Source organism: Embiotoca jacksoni, unplaced genomic scaffold, assembly GCF_022577435.1.
Source record: "Embiotoca jacksoni isolate LCO1_2020_lvr unplaced genomic scaffold, fEmbJac1.0.p SCAF_6, whole genome shotgun sequence".
NCBI classification, from domain to species: Eukaryota; Metazoa; Chordata; class Actinopteri; family Embiotocidae; genus Embiotoca; species Embiotoca jacksoni.
This window is the reverse complement of record NW_027185414.1, coordinates 1,550,515-1,559,168: the sequence shown is the minus strand read 5'-3', so window position 1 is coordinate 1,559,168 and position 8,654 is coordinate 1,550,515.

Here is an 8,654-nt window from a genome sequence, read left to right as displayed (position 1 = left end):
CTAAGAACTTCTGAAGTCTGAAGGGCAACCCATCAGGTGGGAGCTGGTGACCTCCTGGTAATGTATTATATGTACCTTTACACAGTCCAGTAAAAACGCTTAAAACCAATACAGTTTACTCTCTTCATCAGTGAATCTTCTCTGGACAGCCTCCATCTGAAAATACCAGCTTACTACGTGCAACAATGCCTTCCTGATAATGTGTATGTCAATACTGCATTACATTTTCAATTTCCATAAGTCACTCCTCATCGAAATATGATCTGATTAAACAGGGATGCAGCTGTAATTAGCTTGAATAGTTTGAAGGTAGTGAATCAAAAAATAATTATAGTGTAAAACTAATTCCACAGTGAAGTTAATAGTTGTATAAACAAGACTGTTATGAGGAATTATGTGTAAAAGCAATCAGCAGCTTTAACAAACTGCTTTTGGCAGCAGACACATTCGACTGAGTGTAAACATAACTAAATCCTTACTCAACATAACTGAATTGAACGCAGTCGTTTAGGACACTCAAACTGAAAGGCAATTACAACAACATCAGGCAATTAATTCATGAGGACTCCTTATACAGGAGGGAGGGACTTTAGGTTAAGCCACTCCCCTCATCATCTCGGACAATAATGTATGTGATGTGAGTCTTCTGAATACCATCTCTCAGGATTTAAAACACAAGCACAAAAATAAAGAAAGCCCAGCGGAGGTTAAACTTCCTACACTAGTTCAGGAAGATCAGACTCCCACAAGAACTCCTCAGGACATGTAATGCCGCTGCGATTGAGTCTGTTCTTTGGTCTTGGATCTCCAACCACAGAAAAAGAAGAGACTAAAACAGACTGTATGGAGAGCAGAAAAGATAGCAGGTCTCTCCCTATCTTTCACTAAGGACTTATGCACCTCCAGGGTCAGGAAGTGTGCAGGTAAAATCATAATTGATCCCTCACAACCTGTACTCAAGCTGTTCAAACTCCTCCTTTCCGGCAGGCGGCTCAGACCTCTGAGAACCAAATCCACATGGCACAGAACATGGCATGCCACATGGCATCCCACAAGCTGTCTTCATTATGAACAGTTACAAAGGCCCTTAAGAGGAACCCTGCAATTAAATACTGCCCTCACCTACTATGTAAATGAGTACATCTTTGTATAATGTACACTATACAGTGTGGGTGTATGCAGGCCTTTCTGTTAACAACATATTTGGTTTTATACTTTGTTTATTTATATATTATCCATATACTGTACAGTTTAGCTTCAGTCTAGTTCTGTTGTGATTAGGAGTAGACTTTTTGCAGTGACTGTGTTGTGCTTGAAGCCAAAAAACACACACATGCTGATGGAACATACCAGAACAACGCTCTTTCTTTCTTTCTCCAAGGGAGGTAATATAATGTTCACAGTTCTCTTATTCCGGTTGAAATGTATCTGTGAAGTGTATGTCTTGTGATATAACAAATGTAATGGTCAAACTTGTCATGTTGACATTTAAGGTGTCATGATTAATTCACAAAGTGAACTCAAAGTCTAATTTTGATCCGCAACATCTGCCTTATTAATGTTTTACATGTTAATTCAAATTATAGACTGTATATAAAAGTGGACGTAGATTCTTGCTCTAAAAAAATTGGCCAATGCATCAGATCCATCGCTTGTTTGCCCTCCAGCTCGTACAAATATGGTCACTACTGGCTCCAAACTCCTCAGGACTAGCAAGATGACGCTGACCAAAATCTGGACTCAAAGCTTCATAACGGCTTCAATTCATGATTCAAACTAAACACTAAACACAATAATACTGTAGACCAGTAATCCAGAAAAAAAAGGGATAGAAATATAATGATTATATTAGTTGACTTTATTGAAATAAAGCAACAAAAATATCCCATCTACATTATTGCTCTTTGTATGTAAACTTATATTCAAGAGCTATATATTGAAAGCAGTTTACCCTTTGAATACTCATTAACTCCTCCTGCTTCCAATTCAAGTAACACCCACTGAATTCCATTACTGTTTTTTTTTTTTTTTTACTTTCATTGCTAAATTGTTATACATTGAAATAATACAGGGGATAACTTTAGAGATTCTCTTTTATCCTCACAATGTTGAGAGAGGTCAAACTGATAACTACTGTGTGGTCATCTTAAAGCCCACTTCTCCATCAAAAAACAGTCCTGAGAGTTCAGTCATGCGCAACAAACACAGCTGGAGAAAATAGAATTCAAACTAAGATGACACTGTCAACTGAACTCTCCCCATTGAAAGAGTTTTCAATAGAAAACCTGCCCCTGTGATATGATTTTTGAAGGTCAAGCTGCTTTACTTCCCAACAGGCTCATAATCTTAAAGCATCCTTTTCATTTACATAGTACTTTTAATAGTTGACAGACTGTAGAACTAGACAACATATAGTAAATATAACACATTAATATAGTAACCACTTGATGATTTAAAAAAATTAATCGCAATACAAAATAGTATTTCATTGGCATATCCACAAGTGCTTTACATATTACAATAAATGAAGCAAAAGTGTAAAAAAAAACTAAAAAAAACTTCAACTGCAATAACAAATTCTGAAATACGGCCCATGTTGATAATCTGTTGATCAGCACAACAACAGCCAGTTACTGGGAAATAAAATACAAAAAACATTTAATGAGAAAATGTATTGTTAATAACAAATATTGGTGTAATGCTATATGGGGCTGATACAGAATCACAATGCATGTGAACAAAACAAAAAAGTGCTTACTAAAAATAAATCCATTAGGGAAGATTTGTGCCTTTTTTTTTTATCGAATCCTCTTTAGTACAAGAAACTCACAGTCAAAGGAGAATGGTCCAGTGATGTGGCTGAGGCACTTGAGGAACGAGTTTGTAGATAAAATCATCAAACAATATCCAATTTTAAATATTTAACCACAGTAACAATATTTCCCTAACCATATCTAATTATTTTTGCCTTAAAGCAGCATTATCAAGTTCAGCTTCTTTGTCACATACAGTAATACTTGAAAATATTACAAAGCTTATGTCATTGTACTAGTTTCATATTGTTAAGTATCTATTTACATTTTCTGTCTGTTATCTGCAGTTAGGAGGCTGAGTGCAGTGACAGCCATTATAATATACATATACTTTTTCTAATAAGAGACTCAAGCGACCACAAAGAACATTTCAAACTGTCTATTAAAGCAGCGGTCTTCAACAGGGGGTCTGCAGAGGTACTGCAGGGGATCTGTGAAATTTTTGGTTGATTAGACAAGGTTTTTTTTGTTGTTGTTTGCTTTTCACACATTTAAATGTCTTTAAATACACATTAACATATTGTAGCGAATGGATAAATGGAGGCAGAACATGTTATCTTTCATTTAGAAATGCACACATTCAGCGACACACAGGAGCTCTCTCAAGCTGGGCACCGGTTCACTCACAGTGCGAGACTAGCCTGGACCTGTCCCGCCAAGCCTCCTGCACTCCTCCAGTTTAATATAAAACACAATTTTATACAATATATATAGTAGGGGGTCCCTGCTCCATCTCTCTATCAGTTTGGGGATCCTTGGCCTGAAAAAACATTGAAGACCCCTGTATTAAAGGGTTATAATAACTACATGTCATACGATTGTGTTTAATACCTAGCAGCTTCGTCTGAAATGTACAAGCACATTTATGTAAATTAAAAATTCATAAAAGTTCCAAATTTCTTTTAAAAAACTGGAAAATCTGCCACTAAATATAAGAATACAAGGAAAACCACAGTGTGTATTGCCTGCTATTTAACATGGCATGTACAGACAGGACAGGTAGACTAAGTAACATATTAGATAGCACAGGTGCTGTAGACATAGAAGCCACAGGGAGAGAGAGTTGTGAAGAGAGACTTGATCCTGCTGTAATGGGGTTCAATTCAGTAGCCTAACTATGCCTCTCCTTAATATGCCCGCTGGCTGATCCTCAATAGCACAGCTCGAGGAAATTATCTGCTGTCCCAGTACCCTTGATATATGGTTTCCTTTTACTAGAGAATCCATACAATATTACTCTTCTGCCTCAGATGGTGTCGGGGAAGCAGGAGTGAGATATTGGGAAACTTACTGAGGAGGCACTCAGTGCAGCGTAAGTAGCAGCACAGATTCAGTAAGGATCAGTGGTAGCCTTGTGCCCTTAAATATTGAACAGAGAGGGAAAATAATTCTATTCACTTTCATGCATTATTAAAAGGAAGTAAAAACAGAATTGTATGCGCTGAGTTTCTGTTCTGTTCTGCAAAGTGAGACGGCAGATAGTTTGGAATTATGAGGCTCCATTAGTAGTCAGGGCAGTTTGGAGAGCTGTGCATTCCCACATCCTGCCCGGTAAAACTGACAAGCTGTACATTTGATTTGTATTGCTTATCCTCGCTGACGCTCTCAAGGCCCTATAAGGTTCCATTAGGTGCTAGATTATGACTCCTTTGTTTTGATTCCGTTTTTTTTACTCATTGTATTGATAATATTTGTAGAAAAATTTGACTTTGGAGACCAATTGCTACATGCAATATTCTCACATTAATATTAAATGGTTATTAATGGTGAAAACATGGCAATAGTGAAGGCTATATCTGCTTCTATGGCTTACAGCTGCACTTGCATGAGGCATTGACCAGGAGTACACAACCCCCCTGTGGTTTATAAAAGCAGAACTTAGCAGGTGGAACTCGGAAGAAAGCAGCTAAAGAAAGCATTACGTCTCGTATGGCAGCACGGAGGAGCAGCTGGAGCAGCATACCGGTGGAGAGCTAAAAGCACAGATTGACATTGGTGACTATTAGTTTGCCTGTAAATATGCACTCATGAGTGGACTGGTCAGTTTGTGACTTCTTACTAGTTGCTCTCAAGGTATTGAGAGTCTCACAGAATGTTTCTTTGCAACCACCAAATATGGGCAAAGTATTACAATTTAAAGCTGATCAAACTTCACGTGAAGTTACATGAGGTTTATACAGTATTTTAAGCAGATTCAATTCAATTGAACTTTATTTATATAGTGCCAAATCACAACATAGGTTATTTCATGGCACTTAACACATTAACGTCCTTACAGCAAGATGTTATAATATTATACAGAGAAACCCAACAATTCAACAATTCCCACATAAGCTAGGAGGGAAACAAAAAAAATCCTCTTTAAGGGAGAAAAACCTCCAACAGAGGGAAGGAAAAGCTCCCTCTTAACAGGAAGAAACCTCCGACAGAACCAGGCTCAGGGGTGGGCGGCCATCTGCCTCGACCGGTTGGGGTGAGAGGAGAGCAGAGAGAGAAAAGGACAGCATAGAGATACAAGAGAAGAACTGTTGGTGGAGACGACAAGCGCAGGGCAGAGACATGCAGCTCCATGACGGGACATCTGGAAAAGAAAGAAGAGAAACTACGTGAGCAAAGGAACTGAATGGAGACAACATAAAATAAGAAAAAACTATGGGAGAGAAAAGGACGGTGAGGTATGAGTCAGGTAAAGAGTAGGAGGAAAGAAAAGAAGCTCAGCATGTATCGAGGTCCCCCAGCAGCCTCGGCCTATAACAGCATAATTCACTGCAGATACATCTTTCTTCTTTGCTTTGCTACACTGCCACAGGTCAGTGTCTGTGAAATAGATGCTGTTGTCTACAACTTCTTCCCAATATTCAATAGCAATGTTTACAGCTTTTAGATGATTCTACTGCAGCAGACATTAGACATTAAACTTGAAATGGGAAATTTCAGAATCCTGCCGCTGTCTATGCACATGTACATAATGTTGACCGTATCAATTGGATCTTGCAGATGTCTTTGTTAATGGAAGGTAAAATGGATGAATAGATGGAGCCAGAGAATGTTTACAACATTTGTTGATAGATTGTATTTTGCACTGAGATTCTAAAGGTGCATTCAAGGGGAATCAGTATCCAAGACACTGTAGCGCACAACAGAGAGCCTTGTCTGTGAACCTTGAAGAATACGTTTGGAGTTCATTAAATTCTTTATTAAATTAGAGGTCTGTCAAACATATTAAGTGACCAACAACATATGACTATCGTTCATCAATTGTAACAGTGGAGCAGCATCTTATATCTTGGCGCAAATGATTCTACTATGTCATCGATTGGCTTCATTAAAGCTCCAGATGAGCAGACATGTGGATGTTGCTCTGAATCAAGTTTATGCTTGAAGTAGTTGAGTAGTTTGTGTGGCCCCTTGGACAACCACGCCCAAAACCAAAAGTATTCATGGCTGCTCTGAATAGCTTCCAAAGTGAAATGCCAAGACACAGTTGTTTAAATAGGAATACTGCACTTTTCTGGACAGTCTGTCCTCAAATGCATTCATAGTTGTGCACTTGGTTGCACAAAACCTGAAATATGAAGTTGTGTGAAGAGTGACAGAAGAGGATATGAGTGAGAAATTCAAATCCTGTCCACAACTCCAAACATTCATCATATTGCTGTGTGACGTGGCCATGATTGTTCAATTGATCAGTTTCACAAAGTTATGAAAACTGTCCCATCAGACACAATCCTCAATGTTTCAACTGCTGTTTGACCATTCAACAAACACTTCTGCTGGTACACTGAAATGTATGTGGATAAACTGCCTTTACTTATTTATACTGTGTGGTGTAAGTAGACCAGCTGGTTGAGACATGAATATGATGATTGTTGTCTCTCTGACACCTTTTATTGTGACTTGCACCACTCATAGGAATTATAATTAATATATTGTGGAGTGTGCAGAGATTTCAACTCTTTTCATGTAACCTCAATTCTTTCCATGGAGAGCATTAAAGCATGACTCCCCAGGAGTCACCCTCTAATGTTACAGTCTGCTTCTTGCGGAAGCAGTTGTTCTTGTGTTGGGATGCTGTCCAATCAATTTTATCACTAACGAGGCTGACTTGACCAGCTGCAGTGAGGAATCAGCTGGAACAACAGCCGCTCTGTTTAACTGATACCAGGCTCCACTACAGTCATCAGGTTGTTTTGAGACTGCAAAGCCAACACTGTGGTGTTTGACATCCTCTGCACTCTTTTCAACAGGAAGTCAGAAAACTTCCCCAGCGTAGACCGGGCATGTTTCTAGCATAGTGACATCATAGTCTGCCACTGCAGGCTCCGGATTTCAGTTATTTTTGGGTTATTTTGGATAGAACTCACCACAGATTCACGAGTGACGGAAAATGATGAACCAAGACAACAGATTCCCCCAAGAATACAACAACATTATGGCAAAAGCATGCAAATATTGGAAAATCAATAAACGAAAATACCACCAACGACACAACTGGGGATGTGAGGAGCAGGTGAGAGGCCCAGTCACAGAGTAAAGTCAAAGAGTAACCCAGAGCAGCCAAGCTTTAATTTAAGAATTAAATGAAACGACACCCACCACATCACTGCACATCACATTTTCTGTAGCACCCAAACACCAGAACGGGAAAGTGGCCTGATAACAGTTTATTAGTTGCAGCTTTTATACTCAGCTTAATGGGTGACCAAGGATGTAGGAGGGGTCAAGGCCTGCCTGAACCAACAGTAGCTCACGAGGGACATTGCCCCGCCGGCTGCAATAGCAAGTGCTCCAACTTTTGCTTTTACTGTTTCCATTTTAGGATGAGCATTAAATTTAGTGAGGCCAGGTTTGCTGTAACAGTCTCTACACTAAAAGGTACAACTTAGGGCATCCTGGATGTTCACTGGTGTACTCAACTGCTACATCCCTGGTTTGTTTAGAGATTCCCATTGTCTCTCCACATTTTTCCTGACATTCCCCTCTTGTGCTGTTTAATAAAGTGGAAAAGAAAAAGCAGGTTTAGCATGTTGTTTCCAATTGGCTTTGCCCCTCGTTAAGTTTGACTGTTCCTGCCTGCTGTGAGGCACATGACAGTACTTGTTATTGTTAGTTCACACCCCATCCACCCAGTAAAGCAGGTGAACATAGGAGAGCCTGCACCTTGGGACTGTGCAGGTTCAGGTACAGTGTAACACAAGTATTCTCTGTGCAATTTGAGCAGTGCTGTTTCCTGAGTTGTGTGTGTCAGTGCTGTGAAGTGATGCTGGAGTGCAGTGTGAAACTTGAGCAGATTGGAATATTTGTTTCCACATCACTGCTAGGTCCCAAAAAAATGGGCAGAACCATGAGATTTCTTGGTCGGTGACGTTCCTAAACATGGTGGACTGACTCCGAAGACAAAAATAAACTCGAATAGATACTCTGGATTTAATCAAGTCTGTCCTGTCAAAAGGTGGCCACGATATAAAGTATTAAATGTGTTTATTCATCACGTTAATTCAGCTGCATTTATGAATTATTTATTTCTAAAATAAACAAACCATGCAAGTCATTTGAATATGGTTGAAAATAAAACAAAGTTAAAACTATACTTGACAAAGTAAGGTTTAATTATTCTTTCTTTTTAAACATTTTTGATGTGTATGGTATGTAACTCTAACAAGATCTCAGCTTGTGGAGGAACTTAATAATCAATACAGTGTGTAAATTAAAGAATGTATGTTGCCTCTAAAGGACAAACAAGGAGGATTGCAATCCAGAATTTATATGTGTGTGTTTGTTTGTTTGTTTGTTTGGTTAGTAGACTTATAGCTCCAGGCATTCCCGAATGTCCCTGTCCAC